Here is a 24,631-nt window from a genome sequence, read left to right on the forward strand (position 1 = left end):
CTGGAGGAACAAGAGAGCCAGCAGAGCTCTGGAAGTGCTTACAGGAAACTTGGTGGCACCAGTGTCGTGACGTGAGCCTGGCTGAGAGGAGCAGGGGCACAGGCTGAAGCTGGTTTACCTGCTGGGTCACAGCTGATGGTCAAGGTCACAAAGTGTGGATTTGAGACAGCATCAAAACATTCAAGTGGAACCACTGGTTCTCAGTTTGACTGGAAACAAATTGCTTAGCTGAAGATCTGTACACTGAATTAGAGTAGCTACAAAGTCAAAAGTCTGTTTCAACCCCTATGTTGTGGTTTGAAAGCAAAATGAGTGAGAGGCTCCAAGTCAGAGATACAATTTAATAAGAAGAAAGATAAAAAGGTAAAAATAAAATAAAATAAATGCAATAACACAAAAGACTACTGACAGAGTCAGAATACAACCTGAGCAGGATGGTGGAAGCAGTCCAGGTGAGGTGCTCTTCCTGAAGCAGTGATCCCACAGAAAGGTCTGGTAGCTCTGGTCCTCTGGGAATCCAGTGGGTAAGGGCTCCTTGCACTGTCCCACATATCAGCTGATATCCAGGTGAGAATTCTTGGCTCCTCCCCCTGGGCAGAGCATCTCACAATAGGATGAGGAGTTGTGAAGTGGGTCCTTGATGGCCCAATAAACAGAGAGAGCTCCTGGAGGGAGTTACCTGTGAGTCATGGGCAAGGCGTTGATGGGCCATGAGCAGAAGACAGCCGTACACTAGAGCGCTGCCCCACCTGGTTCCAACAGTTCATGAAGATAGTGATAGAATAAATACTTTGTGTACATCCCACACTAGAACCCAGGACACCCTATTTTATTGTCAAATTGAGCTATTTAGTGACAGGTGGGTTTTTTCCTATCCATAATGGATTTCATTTTGCAGTACCAGGCACTGACACCTGAGATTTTCTACTTCTTGCTCAGAGTAACCCTGAAGATTGTATCAAGATCACACTATTCTTTTTTATAGAATCTTGATTTTTATCAAGTCTAGAATAGAACACATTTCTTATACCTAGTGGAAGAAAACCAGTGACAGTTTTAAGGCTTCCTTTAGATGAATTTACTATGGCAAGCTTCCTGCTAGTTTGACAGTTGTGTTTTAAATCAGTTTCACACAGGACATGGTAGTTTTTCTGACCCAGCTTAGCTATGTGTGTCCTTTACTCCCACAGAGACTCCTGAGGTAACACTTTCTGGTGTTCTCAGTTGACAGATCAGTTGGGAATGAACTGTAAATTTATTCCACAAGCCAGCCCAGCAACTTTATAGAATTATTAAATGGAAATTAGAGCTCTGATGTAACAAGAATGACTTGGAGGAAAGAAAGCAGCAGCAGAAGCACATTTTCCACAGTGTATCTACAAAAGTAACTGCACCCAGGCTTACCACATGTGGAAGATGATGTGGCTGATTTGAGTTCATGAGATGACCCCTGAGCAGCTTTACTCCTCAGCTGCTGGCTGAGAGCCATGAACTTTGGAAGGTGAGCTTGGGAGCTGACGGGAGAGATCATAACACAACAGCTTTAAATGGGTTTGCAGGAAATCTTACTCCCAGACATGTTTAAAATCTGAAAGTAGTATTTTTTTATTTTACCTTGGTGATGCTTAGTGGGCTGAGGGCATATGCCTTGGGCAAGCAGTTTGTAGGTAAAAGTATTTTGGGTAAGAAAAGGATTGATAGAGGTGAGAGGGGAAATGGCACAAAGCTGAAAGTGCAGTGTGGATTATTACAACAGGTGATCAGGGCTGAGTGTTAGTTCAGAGAAGGGGTTTGGTAGCTGTGGGGCAGAGAGAACATCAGGGATGGAGGAGTCCCCTGTGGGACAGAGGCAGCTGACCTTCATGGGGTTAAACTGGCAGGGTGGGTGTCCCCTGAGGAAGCCCCTGAGTTACCAAGCTTTGCCCTGGTGCTGTCCTGGGCCCCCTGGTCCAAGACAGAACTGGAAGTGGTGGTGTCACCTGTGTGCCCTGCACACCAACCCTGAGCCCTCGCTCCGTGCTCACTGTGGAGCAGCTGCTCTCACAGAGCCCGTGCTGGGGCTGCACTGCCTGCAGCCCCTTCCTGCTGCTCTGCTGCTCACAGGCAGGTCTCAGCATCAGCACTCCAGTCCCAGGGGGTAGAATGGGCTCAGAACTTCATTTAGTTGTGAAAATGAGTCAACTGGAAGTAGCTGGGAGAGGGTTGGTGATGCCCTTGTGAGGTACAGCCCAGTCTCACCCCTGGGGTCAGATCACAGTTTTGGGGTGCCATTGCTCCTTATGCCGTGGCTTAAGAAGAGGATGAAGGATGTTCAAACTCACTGCCTGCTGCAGGTTCAAACATCTATTTATTGATGCGTGAGAAGGTGTCAACAGAGGGCAGCATCCGACCTGCAATCACTGGAGATTGAGGGAGACCGGTGTGAGGAGAGGAGCATCCTCATTTCTGTGATTCTGTCCACAATGAGAGTTTTTTCTGTCTTTGATGCTTTGAGCCTAGTTTAAGGTAGTACTGGAGGTGAAAATAAATGTGGCTCTTCAAAATACTGCAGCAGGCTAAGAAGCCTGGTGTGTGACAGTGGCTTCACTGGAAATCCACTTTTTCCTCCTCATCCTTTTGTCTAATGCTATTTTAGCTAATTTAGGTTTAAGACAAGTCTATGTCTTACTGCCAATTAATGTAAGTATTGGTCTCTCAGGAAATATCTGGATGGATTTAACCACAGTTTTATCTAGAGAACTATTCTAGGAAGTTGAGGGGTTTCAGAGGCTAGTGGCCTCCGTTCTTGTTCATGCCTCTGATGTTTTCTCTGCTCTGTTTCCTCTCAGTAATGGGCTGTAATTTTCCTAATCCTCAGGACAGCCCATCTGATCAGGCACTTGATGGAGCTGGGAACAGTGATATTGTTGGTACGTTTGTGCTGGGGCAGGATTCAAGTTCCTAGTCTAGTTTAGTTACATTTATTGAGGCTTTTATCTGCTGGTGCTGCGCTTAGTCATTGTATATGCAGTTCTGTGGCACTGGCTGCTTTTGGACAAGGTGCTCTAGTAGGATATGTGATCCACCCCCAACTTTCAGGCTGCTTTTTTAACAGACTGGGGGTAATTCTGTCTGAAGGCCATGGAAATGGAGAGAATTCCTGCTACTTTGTAATCCACTGCTATTTCCTCCTTACAATTTATGACTAGGCGTTGATTTTTTTCATATTTAATTCACTTGAGTTATTGTTCCCTCTCTCTGAACAAATCATGCTACACATTCTCCAGAAAACTCTTTTTCCAGGACCTTGCAATCCCCTGCCTGTCATCTCTAGATGTCTCTCTTGCCTTAACATAAGAAAATATGAAAAAGGCAAAAGTACTGAAATACTTGGTATGTGATCTTGGATAGAAATGTGTATGTGCAACCCTCCTCCATCTCCACCTCCCCAGCTGGATTAGAGTGGGATTGGCCCTTCCATTTGTGGGGAAGAAACATGGCACAACCATTCTTGTTGTCCATCACTAATGCAAGTTAACTCTGCTTTCAGCTGCACCAGGCTGTAAGCAGGAAGAGGCAAGGATTATATCTGGGAGTAGGGGAAAAGTAGGTGATGGATGAGGCTAAAGAAAAGCTGCAGCTGAAGCCCAGCTCTGGGCACTGTCTTAGTCTCACCAGCTCCATGGATGGAGTTCAATTTGTGTTTGGTCCACTCCTCTGTTTGTGCCAGTTCGAAAAGCAAAGTCCAGGAACATCAATGACAACTTTAGGTTTTCATTATCTTTACAATCAGGCCTTTAACAAAAAGAATGAAAAAAAAGGAGAAAAATTAAAGGTTATTTTTTCCTATTCTCCCTACACCTCAGCCATTCACATGGATGCTTGTCTCCTCACTTGCAGTAACATGCCCAGCTGTATTCTTGCATAACAGGATCCTCGACACATGATCCACATGTCTGTGTGGGCTAGTAATGAGCACTGGCCCTCCTTCAGTCCTTGGGATCCCTTCCTTAGGGCAGCAACATCAGCCCCTCAGTTGAGCATCTGCACTCCTCAAGTTTGAGACCATTTTTACCTGACTGGGGCAGGCTGTGGGGTCAGAGCTGACTGCACACCTTGCTGGGCTTGTGGATCTGCCCTTCTTGGGCACAAGCCAAAGCCTTGCTTAGTTCCCATGACTGGTGGTGATTTCTGACCCGGTTCTATTTCCAGTTTAATGTTCTAGTCCAGCCCAGGCAGCAGGAGTTGGGGTTTTCTGTGGAGCCTTGTGCAGTGTGTGTTACAGCAGGGGAAAGAGGAGATGTCTGTCACAGGACCACCAGATTCATCTGCAGGCAGGTGTTTGCTCTGGGAGGGAAGCAAAAATCAGGAGACTATTTTTAGCTTTGAAATCCTTTTCTTGAATGACATTCAGTCCTTGCCAGCCTTTGATGAGCAGAGAAATAATCCCTGAAGGGAAGAGCTGGAGGTGCCTGGGTCTGTGCTGGGCTGCTGGCAGCTCCTGGGGTGGCAGTGCTGGGCCAGCTCCTGGGACAGCAGCCACCTGCAGCCACCACCCAACACAGCCACTGGCTGAGAGCAAAGGGCTGCAGTGCAGGAAGGTGTCTGAGTGTGACCAAAAATGATTCTGAGCCCATTTCCCTGAGAAACCCTGTCCTCTGGAGCAGGACGTGGGGCTGAGAGGCACAAGCCCATCAGGAGCCAGCCCCAGGCCCAGGCCAAAGAACCCACCTTGCAAATTGCTGAATTACAAACCCAGTGATGGTAGGTGGTGGCTCCAGAAATAGATACAGAGATAGCACATAATGCTCCCTGATAGCTGAAATAAAAAGAATTAAACTGTACAAAAGTGTGCTTTAATTGCTAACTCTCTCCTGTCTGCTTAAATCACTAGAAATAAAGGTCTCCTCTTTAGTGATGAGCAGTTCCAGGCAGAACAGACGTGATGGGGGAAACATGTTTGGAATAAATACTGATGTGAATGACACTTATTAGCTACAGTGTGGCATATTTATTTCTCTGTAGTTAGCATAATAGCACAGCTTGAAATGAGAAGGGTTCTTTACTTGTGTCTGTGTGTGCGTGCATAAAAACAACAATGGGTTGTTCTGGGCAGGATGCAGATGATTGTGCTGTCTCTGCAATTAGCCCCGGTGTTTGGGTGGTGTCAGCGAGGGGCCAGGCACGGCTGTGCTTTGGGCAAACCTTCCCTCCCTTGTGTCAAACGGGACAAAACCAGAGCAGCATGAGCACCCAGCTGGCTCTTCTCCCACCTCAGTACCCGACAGTCGCCTGCCCTGTTTTTGGGTGCTGCAGAGCTCCTCCAAGGGCAAAACATCCCTTGCCAGCCTCCCAGGTGATACAGGTTAACACATGGTCAGAGTCTTATAAACCAGGTATAAATGCATCAATCTCTGAGGGTCCAGCCCCTGGAGATTGGCTTAAAATAATTTTAGCAAGACTGCTCTTCAGAGGTGTTTTGTAGAGCAACAGGTTTAATAAATGAAAAATAACAAAATAACAAACGTTACAGAAAACAGAAAAGCCATACACAGGTGTCCAAGAAAACCTCTGACACCCTGCTAGAAACACTCCAAAAAGCCTCTTAATTCTTTTGTGGTCCTGCCTAAATACTGAATGTTTTAGGAGGGACAACCTGGCCTGCTGCCAATAGGGAGAGGTGTGTGAGTTGAAGAACAGAGAAAAGGTTCAATAGGTGCTTCTCTCTTGGTACTGAGCCAATCACTGTCAGAACCACAAATAAGTTTCTGGGTTCTTTTCCTTATAAGAAATGAAAGAGGTGAGTCTTGAGCTTTTCCCTGTATGGAAAACACTTGCTGGAGGTGTGGGGTGCATTACCACACTCAGGACTCCCGGCACAGCCAACAGCCTTCACTGGAGTTGTGGCTGGAGTGGGAGGGGAGTGGGCACACTCTGATTATCTCACAGGAATTCAGCCCCAGGTGTGAGGGTGACTGGGTGAAAGCTTTCTTGTCTCCTGAGGAGCCAGGTGGAGATAAGGGTTACCTTCCCTCCTGCTCATGGGAACCTGCCCATCTTGGCCCTGTCCTGCTGCTCTGTGGCTCCTGGGGCTCTGCAGGGAGGTGCTGGGTGGGGCTGCCTGTGCCTGGCTCTGGCAGCTCTGCCCCTTCTCCTTCCACAGGGTTTGGCATTTCCCACCCTCAAGGACTGAGGGCCTGCAGCAATTTTAAAAGCATTGACCAGTCCAGTGAGGGCATCACATGCTATTGTTGCCATATCCTCCCCAAAATCCTGGAGCAAGGAGGGAGCGAAAGCTTTGCTGAGAGTCTGTGTTGGGCAGACACTGCCAGCCAGCACAGGGAGAAGGGTCCCCTTGCAAGAGCTTCCAGACAAATCTGGCATGTGAGTGGTTCAGTGGGCATCATCTTGGCATTGTTGCTTTGAAACAGCGATTTCTCATCTCTTCTGCATACATTTTAATGTAAGAATGTGTGGGTATGGACAGTCTTGGACCTCTACTGTCCTGCTTCAGCTTTGAGTGAAGGTGTCTGGTGGACTGCACAGACACTTGGGGAAGGGAAGACAACAGGGTGGACAGACAAAAGGACTGCTAGAACTCTCTTTCCTTGAGAAAAGTCATGAGGCATTTCAAATAAGAAGCCAAGGTGTTCTCAGGTGGGCTATGAATGCTGAGCACTGTCTCAGGAGCCATCTCACAGGCCTTTTTGTTGAGGGGAATAATTATACTGTGGTAAAAGTATTTAGTTGCTAGGTATTTGCCTGCCTTATTGTACTGTATCCTTCCATTGCTGAAATGTGAGATGAAAAACCTGGGAGTAACAAACTTTCTGTTCTAAGCCCACTTGATTGAGTGCTTGGTTCAGAAATACCATAAAAGTGCCAGACCAGAGCTTGAAATATCTCATTACCAGGTGTCAGGCTGCTTATAACTTCCACTCTGGGATTGTTGAGGATTTTTTTTTCCTGTTGGTCTTTTAATGAAAATGCCAAAGGGGGAAAAACTATTACAAAAAATAAAAAATGCTGCTTTGATTGAAAATAAAAATGCTGAGGCAGCAGCAACTTTCAGCAGTGCTTGGCTCTGTTGCATTGCCCTGACACAGATTATTTCCCAAGCCTGAGGGATGTTGTGAGGGTCTGCAATGGGCACAGCCCTGCTGGGTTTGGGTGTGTGGGAGGCACTGCAGAGTGAGAGATGAGCAGGCAGTGTCAGCAGAGGGAGCTGACAGGTTGACAGGGAGGAAAAACTCCCATGCTGAGGTTACAGTGCTGGTTTGGCTGAAGTCAGAGTGTCTCCTGCAGAGCATGGGCAGCATGAGCAGCAGAGGGAACCTTGCTGGATCTTTTGTGGCTGCTGGTGACCTGTGACAACATGAGGATGCTGCTTTCCTGCTCTTGCCTTCTCTTTGCAGGGTTGTCAGCTCTCCCAGCTGTGGGTGCCAGGGCAGTGAGGGCTGTGAGCAGCTCGTGGCACTGCCAGGCTCTGTGACACGGGTGTGTCAGGGCACTGAGGCTGCTGGGGACCTGTGAAAGGGGCTGAGGAGGCAGCTAAGGACGGATGCTCTGGAGCATGAGCACCCAACAGTGGTGCTGGGAAAGAAGTGTGGTCAGGGCTAACACAGAGTGCTGCTGGAGAACTGGGGAGGGCATCTCTGTCTGAAAATGCTTAGTCAGAGTTGGAGATTCGTGTGGCCCCTCCATAAACCTCCTGGGGTGGAGAAAATGATGCTCCAGAAGGATAATCTTGGCCAGGTCCAGTTCATAGCGACTTTGGGTGGCATCAGTGCCTTTAGTCCTGGGCTTCAGCTGTGCTTCCCTGCTGCCTGGGCATTTCCCCAGTGGGGTGGAGGATCTCCCTTTCAGGCTGGAGAATGTGCTGTCAGGGATGGAGGTGTCACAGCCTGTACAGCAGCCCTGGAACATGCTGGCTGCCGGGAGCCTGTGGTCCCCTTGCTGTCTGGCAGGAGCTGTGCCCTGGAACAAGAAGGTCCCCCCTGCCTGGGACACAAAACCAGAGGTGCTTGAGGACACCAGGAACCACCTGGGGAGGCCACGGTACCCCAGACCAGCCTGAATTTGTGGGGGTTTTCTGTGGTCCTCCCCAGGGCTGAACAGATTGTTCCTTTGGCCCTGCCAGGGGCTTCAATCCCCTCCCTTGAGGAGTGCTGGGAACACACAGCAGGGAAAGGGAAACTTGGAGACGTGGCAAACAATTTGCAACAGTTAAAGCTACACCAAAAGCATCTTGCATGGAAAATCAGACAGAGCAGGAAAAACAGCACTTACTATCAATATAACACAGCTGAAATCTCTTTCTTGGAGATAATCATCTCTGACTCCAGCAGTAAAAATAAAGGACAGAAACTGGAAGAAGCCAGAAAACATGGTCGTGGGAGTGAATCTCGGTGAAAGGAAAATTAAAAACACAATGAGAAGCATAGAATTGCCTTAAGTAAAAGCAGCAGGCTGCCCAGAACAACAGCCGGGATTATCTGGGGAGCACAGGGGGTGTGGGGAGCGAGCAGGGCTGGGGCTGTGCCAGGGCTCAGCTGGGGGAAAGCAAAGGGCCCCTGCCCAGGCTGGGGACAGAGTGAGATTCCAGGTTTCCCTTGCAGTCCAGCAGACATTCAGGCCCTTGCCTTTAGCATCCAGTCCCAAGGATCAAACAATTTATGGCCTGTGTGAAGCACAAGGGCTGATGCTGACTCTCAGCCTGTGCTGAGCTGCCCTTCCTCAGCAAACCCCCCACCCTGCAGGGCTGTGCCAGCCCGGGCCCATCCCCAGCTCCAACAATGAAGGGAAGATTTCTGCTGGCACAGCTCCAGCCCCCACCAGGCTCTGCTGGCTCAGGGAGGCAGCGCTGCCAGCTGGACTGAGTTAGGAGCAGCCCATGGCTGCTCATTGTCCCTGTGATGTGGGAGCACGGACTTATGCAAATCAGAGCCACAAAACGGGGCTCTTTATGCTGTTTCCTCCCTCATTTAAAAATAGGTATCACTTTTTAAGTGCTACAGGAGATGCACAGCCTTTTATCAAAGGATGTCAGTGTCTGGTGTGAATATGCATGTCTTCTGACTATTTCAGGCTGACCTTGATGTGTTTGTTATGCTAAGTGTCATAAAAATCAAACTGCTAAATTAACTGGCTGCTATTTCCACAACACCAAGGAAGCACCTGGGGCCCTTTTGCTCCCTGTAGACAATGGCTGAGGGAGGCTTATGCAACTCCTGCTCTGCTGGTGGCTGCTCTCCTCCAGAGCTGGCATGGTATTTTTAGATGCAAAGGAGAAGTCTCTCCTAACTATATGCTAATCACATTTTCAAAGCTTCAGCTGATATTAAAATGATTCAGCCGTGTCCTGAATTCACATACTTTTGTTTGTTGCCTTTTGTGTGCTCTGTGTAGCTTTTCATACGACTGTGCCTATTTCCAACCAAAATCATGGTTTGGGAGCTGCTGTGTGACAAAGGAGGTTTTTATCCTTTTTTGAAGATCTTTTGAGTTATCCGTAGCCTCAGCTATCTGAAGTACAGACTCATGCATATATATTCTCTCTGCAGGCAAAGAACAGAAGCAGGAGTCGACTTTACAGCTGTGATTCTCAAATTTTATTAAAGGGCTGCCTGACCTTCAGGGGAAAAGAAAGTATTTGAGACCCATCATATCTGATGTTGCCACCCTGATGTTCATTTATGGCCAAATAACTTCTTGATAGGATTTTTTTATTAGTTTTTCTTGCCCTTTTGTGTACTCTCTTGCCTGATGGGAATGTGCTCAATAAATATCTTTGTGTGTGTCTCCCATGGCACCCTCGGGCCCATACTGAGCGCGGGTCTGCAGCCCTCGTGGCCTCTGCCCCATCAGTCTGATGTGCTGTGTGTGTCATGGTTTGAAAGCAAAACGAGTGAGAGGCTCCAAGTCAGAAATATAATTTAATAAGAAGAAAGGTAAAAAGGTAAAAATAAAATAAAATAAATGCAATAACACAAAAGACCACTGACAGAGTCAGAATACAACCTGAGCAGGAAGGTGAGCAGGTGCTCTTCCTGAAGCAGTGATCCTGTAGAAAGGTCTGGGAGCTCTGCTCCTCTGGGAATCCAGTGGGTCAGGGCTCCTTGCACTGTCCCAAATCCCAGATTATATCCAGGTGGGAATTCTTGGCTCCTCCCCCTGGGTGGAGCATCTCCCAATGGGATGATGAGTCGTGAAGTGGGTCCTTGATGGCCCATTAAACAGAGATAACTCCTGGAGGGAGTTACCTGTGAGTCCTGGGCAAGGCATTGATGGGCCATGAGCAGAAGAGCCCAAAGGAGGAGGGGCCTGGGAAAACACTGCCCCACCTGGTTCCAACAGTTCATGAAGATGGTGATAGAAGAAATACTTTGTGTACATCCTACACTACAACCCAGGACAGTGTGCCAAGCTGAGGAAAAAAATCACTTTATTGCACATAGTCTGGTGAAATTAATCCATTTCTTAGCAAAAAGGTGCCACATGCTCAGCCCAGGACATTGTCTGGTGCTCAGGAACTGTTCCCAAATTCAGTCCAGCACACAATGAAGTCACCAAATAGTGATACAAACAGGAGCACAACAAGAGAGTGCAACAGCTTTTCCTGGTGAGGACTGCAGCTCAGAGCAGGGTCCTTGCTGGTGGATCATTGGGAATGAATGGGAAGACTCAGCTGGGCTTTCCTGGTATTCCTGAACCCATCTGGGCTTTCCTGGTCTTCCTGAACCCAGCCAGGCTTTACTGGTGTTCTGAACTCAGCTGGGCTTTCCTGGTGCTTCCAGCCTGTGGCTGAGGGGACACTGGGCCCCTCTTGCAGGGATTTTGGATCTTTGCCCTTTCCAGGCTGCTCTCCTGGTGCTGTGTCCAGCCTGTGGGCTCAGATGGGCCAGGCATGTCTGGAAGCCTCTCCTCCTGAGGAGGCTGGGCTGATGGCCCAGCACAACTCCTGGCCCACCCGAGGTTTAAGGGGCTGTAGCAGGACCCCCCCACCCTGCCCAGCTGGAGCTCCCCCATTCCTGCTGTCCCAGCTCCCCCATTCCCTCATTCCCAGCTCCCTCATTCCCAGATCCCCCATTCCCTCTGTCCCATCTCCCCCATTCCCTCTGTCCCATTTTCCCCTTTCCTGCTGTCCCATCTCCTCCATTCCCTCATTCCCAGGTTCCCCCATCCCCCCTGTTCCAGCCCCTGCTGTCCCTGTAGCTGAGTGCTGCTGAAGGATCTGTGCCCTCTCTCTTCCCTTCACCACTCTTTCCCCTCTCCTCCTCTTTTAATCCCCATCTTGCTTGGACTCAACTTTTTTATCCTGATCTTCAAGGACCAAAGCAAAATGCTTCCAACAGCTCAGGAAGCTGGTCAGATTTGCATTTAGCATATTTAAATATTTAACACACTTAGGGTTGAATTAAAGCAAAGGGAGACAAAATTGGGAGCAGACTGAAGGATGGGTGTGTGTGTGCATGGAGGGAGGAATAAAGGCCATGTGTGCAGATACACAGGGAAAACAGAACATGGGAAAGGAGACAGAGAGAGCCTGGTCCTTCTTTGTTGTTGTATCAAGCACACTGTGACTAATGGTGATAATTTCCCATACCCTCCCAGTACCATAATAGAAGAAAAAACCTAATTGTCATCTACCACCCACTGTTTGTAAAGCAGCTTCTCTTAAATAGTTCTTATGTATTGAGTTCAGCTGTCAAAAGGAGCAGCTTTTTTTCATGGTCTGCAGAATGCATTTCAGTATGAACACAGCTCGATGCAAAGGTCACCCCATCAAAAGTGTTTCCCTCAGTAGTCAGCATAATGGCAAAACCCAGCATTTTGCAGTCTATTCTGACCATTTACTTCATATTTCTTAAATGTTAGACAGCTGGAGATTAAATTCCCTTTGGTGGGCAGAATTTGAGGGAGAATGTTTTGTGCTGTACTTTGGGTTTCCCCCTCCTCTCTGCCATGCTGTGGTATGGGCTCCTTAATAGCTACTTATGACAGGTAGCATGAGCCATAAAAAGAGCAGAAGACAGGGGAAAATTGCCTATTGTTTTTCAGATTGGCTGTGGTTCCTTAGGACATCAGTATATGTTCCTGAGTGTGCCAGTGTTTTAATGGTAGTTTGGATTTTGGATGCTGAGATTACTCTCCCTGACAGTGTTGCCACTTGATACGTTCTAAAATGAAAAGCCTACAGTGTGAGGGAGAACACAACAGCAAATGTCACTAGAGACAGTAGGCAGGGGTCACACAGCAGCAAGAGGAAGCATTTCTGCTTACATGTCCTCAGGAGCTCTGGGGTTAGGCAGATGAAAGTTATATTTACAGGGTGCCTGCTCTGTGTGTGTACTCCCCCACATAACCTGGCAGGGAAAAATAAGACAAGGTCAGACTGTCTTCTGCTGGACATCTGACAGTGGGTGTTACATCTTCAAGGATATAACTTGTATGTTTCATCCGCATTTTTATACAACCTTTGCCGTGTTATTGAGTTGTGGAAGGGAAGATTGGAAAAGGTTTTATTTTCCCCTGGAGGAAATGTTTTCTGCTGTTGTGCTGCCTGGATTAACCCGTGATGACTCTTGCCCAAAGGACTGTGTGCAGACCATGAAAACAGTGCTCTACATCAGCTCCTACCAAATATGTGTCGAGTGATCTTGTGGGAAAAGCTTCTGAGACAGCAGGGACAGCTGGGATAATGCCAACAACACCTTATCTGCAGGAGAGACCACCCAATACACCCTGAACAAATTCCCTGGCAGTAAGGGGTTGCATTTTCTCAGCCATGGACTGAAAACTTCATTTCTCTCCAGGCCTTATTCTTCTTGTAAATGTTAGATTTCCCTTCTTTAAAGGGCAACTGTACCACATGTAAAAAAATCTTAGTTACAAGAATGCAGCAGAACCTGCTTTGTTCTGTTGTACTGGCAAAAATGTCTTGACAGGAACAGGCATTGAAGTCCTGGCCTGAATAAACTGGCCTGAAATTAGGCAGAGGATGTTTTGCAAGGGCGTTCCAGCTGAGGAAAACTACAGAGTCTGGTCTCTTCTTGCTTCTGTGCCACTGCAGCCCAGATAGCTGCTTTGTTTTAGGCTGTGTTGTTCATGGCTGAGTGACAGGGTGAAGGGTCCTCACTTGGTCTCAGGGCCCCTGTGAAGGTGACAGTGCCACGAGGTGGCAGTGGCCACCAAATAATGTCTGGCCAGAAGCAAGATGTCCAGTCAGTGCATTTGCTGAGCTCTTTGCTCTGTGATTTAAGAGTGGGAGCAAAATCCAGTCCCTAAATACTCTGGCTGAAGCTCTGCTCTACCTTATAGTTGTCCTTTGACTTTCAAGACCCAAATTCCAATTTCTCCATTCCCATGTTTTTTGAGCACCTCATCAAAGTCAGGGTGAGAGGAGACCAAATTCTTGATGACCTGTGCCTTGCTCTTCTGTGTGGACCCTTCAGAGCCTTGCTGCCCCTTGGGGGGGGGGGGCTCGCTCCTGTTCAGGCTGCAAAATCCCTGCAGGATTATTTTGGGTTTTTAATGTAATTGTGCTGCTATCCTTTTCCCAAGATATTCTATTTCTGGTTTACAGTTTGCTCTCCTGTGCCTGGGCTGCCTGGGATGGACAGTGGGAATTGCAGAGCAGATGAAGGCTACATCACTGCAGTGATGGTGGCTCCACTGCCTTCTCACAGGTCTCTGCATCTGAAGGGGTGGAGAAGTTTAGAGGCAGACAAAAGTTTAGGGGCAGACAAAAATTTTAGAGTAATTTTTTACTGGGACAGAAAAATTCCCCCAGTTTTCTGGGACAGAATTTTAGAGTAATAGAATCTTTTAGGCTGGACAAAATCTTTGAGATAATTGAGTCCAACCATTAACACAGCACTGTCAATGCACCACTAAATAATATCTCCCATACATGTTTTAAATAACTCCAGGGATGGTGACTCCAGCATTTTCGTGGGCAACTCTTTCAGTTAAGAGATTTTTCCTGATGTCCAACCTAAAACTCCCTTGGTGCAACTTGAGTGATAGAAACATCTTCACCATGCAGTTGATATTTTTTGCCACCTTTGATGTAACCAATGTAAAGCAAGAATCAGTCTCTGTGAGGAGAATGGCTGAGAAACACAGGATGGCTTTTGCATTCTGCAGTCAAGTTACTGAATAATCTGAAGGCAGGCCAGGAGGGTGGAAAGAAGGCAGGAATCACCCCTGTGCTGTTTTTCTGCTGATAAATCAAGCACAACAACACAAAACCTAATAAAGCCCTGTGACATTTTAGGTAGAATGTTGCACATGGGTTAAATGAGTTGCCCAGCTGTGATGGGAGGCCTCACTTTCCAACAAGGGGCTCTGTTGCTGTGACATCAGGGGGGCTGGTGGATTCTGTGTGCTGTGGATTTCTGTAGGCACATGCCCCAGTTCATGCTCCTCTCTGTAAAATTTTGCTTCACCCAGCAGAGGTGATGTGAGGATATGTTTGTTGATGTTCTTGGGGTCCTCATCCATTTTTGGGAGAGCGCCATGAAGGGCTTGAATGGCAAATTCTTCCTGTCAGAGCGTACCCGTAATTAAACCGCTCTGTTTACCCCTGACAGACAGGCTGATTATTGCTTTTTCTAACCTTGATCTAACAAATTGTGCAATGTGGTCTGCCACACATCTGCTGCTCTGTGCCTGCTGGGGAGGGTGGACACCTGGTGTCAGTGGAGGAAGAGTAATGGAGTGGAAACAGTGGCCTCGCTGGGAATTTCTTTTGAAAGTAAAAGCCCTGCATGGCTGTTTGTGAAATGCTGCAGCAGTATGGGTAGGTTTGTTGTCAAGCAAGAGACACTGTAAAAGCAAATAACTGCAAATTGGCCGAGTGCTGGACGAGGATCTGTGAGTTGTGACAGGTGAGCTCATCTGGCAGCAGCCTTGGCTGTGTCACCCGCTGGTGGCTGTGACATTTGTGCAGGGTACCTGGTGCATGTATTGCTGCTCCTCAGAGCAGGGCATGGGCTGCTTCTGCCACATTGTCTTGTGGGCCAGACAGGAAAAGGACACTTGTCATCATGTGCAAGGACCATGACTGGTTCTGCTCTCCTGAAGCTGAAGGGAGAAAGGGGAATGTCCCCCTGTGGACAGAGCTGGGTAGGAAGGGGGAAGCAACTGGTTGGAAGAAGGGTGGATGCCAGAGAGCTGCATCTGAGCATACACTTGAGCCTTTGCAATATGTAAATCATGGCAAATGGCTGTGCTTTTCTCATTGTGTCAGAGTCAGAAAGCCCTGACCCAGCTGGAGGAAAATAACAGTTTGAACAGAGATGTCATCAAGCAAGATGTTCCAGCTCGTTAGAAAACAACTTACAGTATGCTCGAAAGGCGCCTGCAATGCATGAAAAGAAACAGCTCACCCTTGCGCTGGAAAATCTAAAAAAGAATAGGCAGATATGACCTCATCTCTTCATGCTGGAAAATTACTGCTTCTTACCTTGATGTTCTTGCTGTCCTAAAGCAGTTACTGGGAAGTCAGTGGTTTAGGAGCAGTGTAAATGTGGCTCAGTTGCTTATCTAGCTGGAGCAGTCTCTTGGTTTTAAGTTGCATTGAAGGCGACTCTGGTCTTGCAACTCTTCAACTCTTCAACTGAACTGGTGTTTGTCAACATTAGAAAATTCCCAGCTAGAAAATGTCTTCAGGCTTGGGGAGGCTCCAGCAAAGTGAGGAAACAGGAGCTGCTCTCTCTCCTTTGGCTGGACTTTTGCTGCCTGTCAAGGGAAAGGTGGGGATGGGGATGTGGAGGGGAAGTTGTGCCTGATGCCCAGCATGGAGGTTTGGGAGGGCTTGGTTTGGGTGTGTGAGGGTTTATAGGCACTTCCAGAGAAGAGCTACAGAATGTGGTTCAAAGCAAACATCTCCTGTGGGCAGGCTGTGCTGTGGTCCAGGGGAGCCACCTGTGGGGTTTTGATGAATAGTTTTCCTTCGCTGTAAACCCTCTTTTATTCAGCAACTTACAGCAAGAATTGATGAGCCTCTTGAAAACTCTCAGAAGATGGGTAGCATTCCCAGGGGTTGATGTTTAAGTAAAGGTTAAATTAATGTGTCTGCCCCTTGTGAACAAAATCTAGGGGGACTGAAGAAGGCCAGGTGTCTCCTGCAAGACCCAGTTTGCAGATCAGAATAGTACATGTCTGAAGTAATCCAACAGAGCTGGAATGAAATGTAGGTCTTGTTCTTCCCACCTGTTCTACATCTCTGCTGTCTGCAGTGTCTGAGTATCACTAAAGCTGCTGGGATTTCAATGCAGTTCTTGGCCATATGCACAGCTTCTAATTTCTCAGATTTAGGAGGGACTTGTAAGATTTAGGAGGGAATGTGAGATCTTCCAGCAAGAAAAAAGGTACAGAAATCCAAACCAGATTTTTTTTTTTAAAACACAGCTTTTATTTTCCTGTTTAAATGCAAATATTTGTCCTTGACACCCTGCTTGAGGACAAATGAAGTGATTGCTCCTTGTGGCTGTGCTGATTTTCTCATTTGAGAGTCTGCTGCTTTAATGGCAGTCAGATTGAAAAAAAAATTTAAAAATGGGAGACAACTGGGAAGAGATGGGATGTTAAATGTTGTGGAGAGCATGGAAACCCTGTGTCAGGCCAGGATTTGTAAAGGGAAAACCATCTCTTGGCAGAGACAGCTTAATAGGCTTGTAAAGTCTGGCACCATCAAAACCACGATTTGGGTTTTATCAAAGCATGGCAGTGGAGCCTTGAGAAATGACAGCTGTATTATCTGTCTTCAGATCATTCTGAGAGCAACATCAGGAACAGTCTGGAAACAGTTCAGGAAATCATTTTATACTGAGGGTTTGCTGGGGGCAGAAATGTATAGGGAAAATTGAAATGAAAGAATTAATAACAGTATCAATAACCTTCCTACCACAGCTATCAGACGTGACATGAAAATGACTTGAAAGTTGTCAGCTACTGTGCATTTTATTCCCATCAGGAAGATTTGAGGGATGAGAGGAGAATTCAAACGCAGCAATTAGAAGACTGGAGCATGTTGCGGGAGGAAGAATTGACTAGTGTGGAGAACCTTTCAATGCAAATTTCCCTGCCAGACACAGAGGCAAGGCCAGATTCTGGTATAGTGGAGCAAGCACTGGAGCATGCAGATTTATGGAGTGGCAGCAGGGACTGCAGTGTCAGCTGATGTGCACAAGGGTGGTCTGTGCAAGATGTTGATTGTTGCAGCAGAAGATATAATGCAGCTCTCCCTGGAGGTGGATCCTAGAGGCTGAAGATTCTAGCTAGGGCTTCTCACTCAGCACCAAAATGATTTAAAATCACTGGAGTCACTGCCAAGATTTCCAATACTTTTTCTGGGCTGTGGACCAATCCTGCTTAGTGCAGTCCAGTTTGTGTGAGTGTAGGGGATGCTAAAATGTCCTACTTTTTTTTTTCTATCACTCTGTGTTGACTCTAAGCCATTTGTACTCATTCTTTTGCTCCAAGATGACTTGACTCCCAGCCAGGAGTTCAGTGTACTTGTCTTGAGCTTTGGGACTCTGGACCCAAACTAGGATGGTCCATAGCTACTGGAAAAGAGAGCCCAGCACGTAGGTTAAACCACTTATGAATGATGGCATAAGAGAGGCAGCCAAGCTCTATTTCTGCAAGTGACATAGTCACCTAAGCAATGAAACCGCACTGGAAACGCTCCCCTTCCTGTGGTCCAAACGCTTTTCAGACATTACCTAAGCCATGAGGCTGTGAAAGGACAGACTACTCTGATCCCATTTGCTGGTTCCAGGTCATTAATAGCCAGAGGAGAAGGGATTCAATTTCCAGACTTTCCCAGAGACAGCAAGTTTCTACTGGAGTTTATCTTTAAACTTAACCTGTAAATCATCCGGAATCGATGTTGTTTCTTGACCTATATTTAGGTACATTTTTTTGCCACACAGCTGGCAAAACTTGTGGTGTTCCCAAGGGAAAGGGGAAGAAGTGAAGCTTGCAGTCTCCATTTTCTGAATCAGCAATTGTATGTCTGAGAGGAGCTAGTGAAGAAGAGAAACCACTTGCAGGAATGATGGTGAATACCAAGGCACAGGCTTGGTTGCACAGGGCTGAGAATACAACAGTCTTTATATACAAAGGAGAAAAATTATAGCTTGCTTGTCACTTTAGAAAGCTGGTCATTAGTTTTTTGTTTGTTCCCAGAGCAGTCTCTCTAAAATTAATTGGTTATTCCTTAATAATGGAGACAGATAAGAGGTTTATGCTATCAGGCAGAGCATGGGCGCTGAGCTGAAGAGCAGGTCCTCTCTGAGGGCTGCCAAGAGGCTGGAAGTCACTGGGGATGCAGGGGAGCAGTTTGACAACTGCAGGGAGGTGGGACACCTGTCTGCAGCTCAGTCCTGTGCTGCTCTGGTGACAGAACCTTGGGCTGTTCATCCCTAGCCCTGGCCCAGGAGTGGGAGCCTTGGAGGTGCTGATGCCCAGAGCTCTGATATGCACAGACATCCCTGAGGGATATTTGTGCTCCTTTGGAGCTGGAGTTGCTCACGGGGAGAATGTGCTGCTCTAAAGCAGAACAGGGCTTTCTCCATGTCTATTCCTGTTCCTGTAAGCTTGCCACAGCAGAGAAAATGCCTTTACAAGGGAAAGTACTCAGTGTTTGGTGGGCTCATTTGCCAAAATAATCCATGCATGCCCAGAGTAAGAAAAGACTGCTGTGGCACTGAGTCTGTGATTCTAGGTCCTTTCTCCCTTTGAACATTTGCTTTTCTTCTGCAATCTGTAGTTGGTTGGGACTTATTCAAAGGTAGCTTCAAAAGATCAAAGGCAGATGCAGTCTTTATAGCATTCATGCCTCTGCCATTCACTTCATGCAGATATTAATGAGGTGTGTTTTATATGGCCTGACATTCATGTCTTTCTGTTCACCCTAACGAGATTGTTCTGCTGTCCCTCTTGTTTTAATAAGTAACAGAGTCTCCAGGATCAAGTTTTTAAAAGATCTTTTTCCACTTAAAGATTATCAGGAGCAAAACTAGGAATGATAATTTTAAAAGGCATAAACTACCAGGATCTTCTGTCTGATGGCTTCAAAGCAGTGCATTCTCCTCTACCTCGTCTACTTTGAATTATCACATGTTTCAGGCTAACACATAAATTTCTTGGCCTTTTATCTCTCTAATTGTTTTCACAAGTTCATTAATGATTTTGCAAAAGCTGTAGTGAAACTAAATGACATGCTCATAAACCTTTAAAGGAGAGTATACCCGCCTAGTGATGGGAAAAGTCTCATTAGTCTTTTCAAATTGCTCCCAGCAGGTTTTTCTGCAGATTCAAACTTGTTAGGTGCATAAATATGCTTCTCTAATTCAATTGGCTGTGCTGATTGTGTGACAATTGAAGTTTGCTCTGCTTTAAAGTAGCCACCAAAATCACCTTTCTAAGGCAAATGTTTTGAGAGCCAGAGCTGTTCTGAAATCTGAGTTTTGTTTTTTTTTTTTTTTTTTTTTTTTTTTTTTTTTTTTTTTTTTTTTTTTTTAAATCTGTGGAAGTTCTTGGGCTACTGATGTCACCTATGGTTTTTTTCCAAGAAAATCCTGTGCTGGCTTTTTGGAAGAACACTGGGTTTCTCACTGGGCTGGGAATATTGAAGTGATGATGATAAAGTTCTGCAGTGTATCCCCAGGGCTGAAGACGGTGTGGGATTTTTGCTGGGACAAGAACTGAATGATGTGTTATTAATCACCAAGTGATAAGAGGTCTCTGCAGGTGATGAGTTCTGACACGTGTGGCAGGGCAGGGAGGAGAGCTGGGTGTGGATGAAGCAGCAGCTCTGGGGAAACATGTAGGGTGTCCCAGGGGGGACAGCACAAACCTCAGTGGGCAGGGCATGCCCGACCCCACCAAGGGGATTAACCAAATTAAAGGTCTCTCAGAGGTTTCTTTTCTTCTGCAGGGCTTTGAGCATCCTCAGTGGTGGGAGGGGCAGCCTGATAGAGCAGTTTCAGCACAACAGGATGTGGGGGCAAGGGGGGAAGGTTGGCCTCAGCCAAGGAGCAGGAGGAGAAGGAGAGGAGCAGGTGCAGATGAGCTGAGGGGAACCAGGGCCAGAAGGCTCAGAGCTTCTGCAAAGCACTGGGGACACCCTGAACTGCTGGAGCAGCACATCTCCAGCCTCTCTCAACTCAAATCTGTTCTTTCTGTGCTGAGATAAAGAATGAAAATGATTTTCAAGTCTTGAGAGTGCTTTCCTTTGAGCTCATTTAGATGAGGATGTTTCTACCACACAAACCTTAATTGAAGTATTTGATTTCACTTTTGTATGTGGAGTTAATTTATGTGACACGATTAAAATACATGTTATTTATACAATAGGAACTTAGAACTGCAATAGATGATTAAAACAACTGAACAGCCTCTTCTGAAATTCTAACTTTGCTTTTCCTTTGACAGGATATTCTAGTTGAGTGTTTTTGAAAGTTAAGTTAAATATAAGGATGCATTTTAGATAAGTACATTACCATGCAAGCTCTATTTTATGCCTAACACTAGAGGTCTCAAAAAAAAAATCTTGATTGGTGTAAGCAGAGGATACTGATACAAGTTTTGGGCCTTATTGCTCACAGTTGCCTGAATGAAGTTGAACTGTCTGGTAGTGTTACTTCAAAGGGGTGAATCCCCCTCTGGCTGTGTTCCCTGTGTGTTGTGTTGTCACCTCTCCATGTGAAGCTACACAGCACCACCCTGGCATTCTCACATTAGAAGGTGAGGAGACCTTGGTGACACGGAGGAAAACAAATCTCTTTCCTCAAGGAAGCAAAATAGACACATCCAAGCTCAAAGCTAGAAACCAAAATGCATTGAGTCAGGTTTGTGTCACCACCAGTGGCAGAGTGCTCAGCATGTAGCTGAGTAATCTGTGTTCGGTAACAGGGAGTACAGCTGTTATTGTACCTGTGTCATACAGGCTTCTCCTGGAAAGGGGACTCAGCTGTAGCTCTATTTTTAAGGCCTCGCTTTGTGTGAGACTTTGCTGGAGTAGTAAAGGCTATTTTTGGTGGCTGTGACTGACAGCTGCTGTCACCTGCACTCTTGCACAGCTCTGTGGATCACGGTGAAGTGCAGCCATCAGCCCGGGCTGGCCCAGGAACACAGACACATCTATTTGTGTTTAAACTCCCTCTATTGCAAAAAGCAAAGCCTTTGCTGGGGTTAACTGCTGGGCTGAAACGTTTTGGGCTGGATGCTGCCTGTGCAGGGCTGTCCTGGCTATGGAGGGCTGAGCAGGTGGGGCTGCAGATGACCTGCACCCTGACTGTGCCCCAGCATCTTCTGCAGGGTGCAGGGCAGGAGGGCTGGGCTGGCTGTTCTCTGAGCACAACTGGGCTTCTCCTGCTCTGCAGGGCTCCCTGTGCTGCTGTGACCCCTGTGCTGCTGTCACCCCTGTGATGCTCCCACCCCTGCCTGAGAGGGTCAGAGAGCTGCAGCCATGCTCACCCCACCCATCCCGGCTCAGTTTGATCAGCTGGGTGGTTCTGATTGTGTTCTAAAACTCTGGAATTAGAGCAGGAATTCTGTTTTTCAGAAAGGGACGCCAGAGGGAAGTACTGGTTTCTGCAAGTCTCCCAAACCAGATTTTGCTGGGGACTGCCTGAAAGTGCAGAAATAGGATTAAAAGGGTTTTTTTAAAATATGTGTGGCAAATCTGCTTTATTCTGCAATAGAGCATTCAGGATAGTTGATGACACTCCTCAAAGCTAGTTGGTGTTGTTTGTTTGTTGCTTTGTGAAAATGTTGAAGTCTTGACCTGACTTCTTGGGATTAACTAGGGAAGGGGAAATGTCTTTTTTTTTTTTTTTTTTTTTTTTTTTTTTCCTTTTTTCCCCCTCTTGCAGGACAAGAAATGCTTCCCCCACAAATTTTTTGATCTCTCATTATCTGAAAGTCACAATTTCCAGTTACTCTTTACCTTGGATGTTTTAGTTATTTTTCAGTGCCTAGCTTTGGTTCATGGTTTTCAGTTTCTATAACAGAGCAAGATTCTCTTTTCTGACAGTGCAGTTGTGCTGCTGCATTGCTGTGTGCAAAGTGTTCTGAAACCTTTGCATTGGAGGTGCAGCTCAGTGGAAAGTCCTTCTGTTACACATGAGAAATTAATTTGCAATTATTAAAGTTGTTGGATGAATTCCTCCTTTGTTCTGTTTAAAAATGGCCTGTGAGCAGATTGCTAAATTCTCAAAAAATTCATTGCAACAAATTTTGAGTTTCTTCCCTAAATAATTCCTACTCTGACCAGAACAAACATTTCATGATGTGGAAGTGGGATTCATAATTTCTTAGTCTCTTGAGTGACTGATACATGGACCTCGGTTCTGCAGACAGTGTGAGCTGCAGGTAGCACAGGATAGGACCCAAAACTTGCTTTTAATCTGTGCTTTAATACTGAAGCGTTGGGTTGTGACCTGAGTTTTCATTAACTTTGGGGGCTGAGCCCAAAGACTGGAGGGGTGTGGTGTTTAAACCCTGCCTTTGGGTGGATATTTGCAGAGGGCAGGTGGCTGCCTGTGCAGAGGGCCCATATAGGGATTTTAGGAGGGTGGGATTAGACCCTGGCAACAGATAATTTTAATTTTAATTAAAATTAAATTTAATTTTAATCAGAAATAAATTTAATTTTAATCAGAAATATTACCAGTGGAAAGAAAAAAAAATATGGATGGTTCTTTGGTGGAGGAGGGGAAAAGAGCAAATGGGAGCTGAGGTCTGAGGCAGCCCCAGGCCAGGGAGCTGGATGGGAAGGCAGGACAGCCTGGCCATGTAGCTTGTGTCTGGTAGTGCTGGTAGGGGTTGTGTGGCAGAGCCCTCCAATGCCAAGTCATCACCCAGCCTGTCCAGCTAGTAAATATTAGAGGAGCTGAAAAAATGAATGGGAGCATAGCAGCAAATGCCACCAGCTGTGCCAGCAGCTGCAAAGGGCTGGACTCAGCACTGTGGAGCTGGCAGCCCTCTCTGCCACTGCTCCCCCGTGCTCCTTGCAGGCAGCTGCCACACAGCTCCATCTGCATCCCTGCACTCCTGGGCTGTGGAAACACCACAGGATGTTAACAAAGAGACACCACTTTTTTGCTTTATTGCACTGTGTTGCTTTCTGCCTGTGGCAGTTTTGTTGCCTAACTCAGTATAAAGGCTTTGGCACTACCGTTTTCTGTGCTGCACTCTAAATTTTGTTTCCACAGCACTACTCCTCATCTTACAAAGATGTGGCCCCACTGCAGCCTGCCTGTGCTGGCTCGGGATGCGCCGTTCACACAAAGGCGAGCACTGCTGATGCAGATGGAAGTGCTGCATTCACCTGCTGCTGCTGCTGCTTTCCTCTTCTCTGCTCCCCCTGCCTCTGCCCCCATCAGAACCAGCTCGGCAGCATATGGCACTGCTCACTTTGGCAAAACTTTGGCTGTCCTTCTGGAGCAGTGCAGCTCCCAGACCAACCGCACAGGCATCACCAATTAGTTCATTCTGCCTCTGTTAATTAAAATAAGCCACGTTATGGTGGCTTTCAAAAGCATAGGGACATGCTTGTGTCTATCAGCCTGTTCCCATAGCTGAGCCTTGGCTGATTTGTGTTGCATCTGTGCAATGGTTGCTAAATCTGGAGCGAAACAGGAGCAACAATTAGTGAAACCCAGAAGATTTCCTGCTGCTCAGCTGCCTGTGGCTCAGTGGCAGCCTCTGTCCCCTGGATTGTGCCGGGCAGAGCAGGGAGAGCGGGGCAGGGTCAGTAGATGGCACTGTCAGACCTGCCGTGCAGGAAAGGTGGCTGTAGGTGCTCGGACTTTGCTCCTCTCCCGGGCAAATTCCCTGTAAATGACAGCTGGACCTTGTGTCCCCGCAATCCCCGCTGCCGGGCCGGGAATGTGGCATTCCTGTTTGCCGGGGATCCCGCTGGAAGGGCCCGATCCCAGGGCTGCTCTGGCCCCTCTGCTCAGGCACAGAGCCAGGGGAGGCCCCACAGAGCCAGGTAAGGCCCCACAGAGCCAGGTAAGGCTCCACAGACATCCTCCCCCAGGCCCTGAGGAGCTGCCCCCGCAGCTGTGATGGAAGTTCCCCCAGACATGAGATGATGGGCTGTGTGAGGGGAGAGCTGAGTGTCATTTCTGGTGTCCCTGAGGGTCCCGGGGTGTTTCCAGGAGCAGGGAACCAGCAGTGTGCTCTGAGAGCAGCCCTGGGCTCCTCTGGGTGAGCCTGGGGTGTGCTGAGTGCCAGCAGCTCTCCAGCACTTCTGAGCTGCAATATGGCTTTACAGAGTAGCCAGAGCTGTGCTGCTGATGAGATAGCATCATTTCCTAAGGGATGATTCCTAGAAAACTCTCTAGCATAGCTGTGAAATGAGGATCTGTGGTTTAATAGTTATCATGGGAGCAGCTCCAGGAATCCCTCTGCAGCACAGTCACCATCCTGCACAGGCTTCTGTTCTCCACACAGGGCTTTTCTTCCAGCTTCTGGAGCAGCCACGGAGCTTGACATCATGTTCATCTGTCCATGTACCATAATATTGCCAGTGACATTCAGTACTTCAGGGATTTTTGGCTGCTGACTTTCAATGACATTAGGAGCAATCTCCATAGCCAGTGTGAAATCCTCCTCTGTGCTGAAGAAT

Source organism: Zosterops lateralis (assembly GCF_965231275.1).
Source record: "Zosterops lateralis genome assembly, chromosome: 15".
Lineage (NCBI taxonomy): Eukaryota > Metazoa > Chordata > Aves > Passeriformes > Zosteropidae > Zosterops > Zosterops lateralis.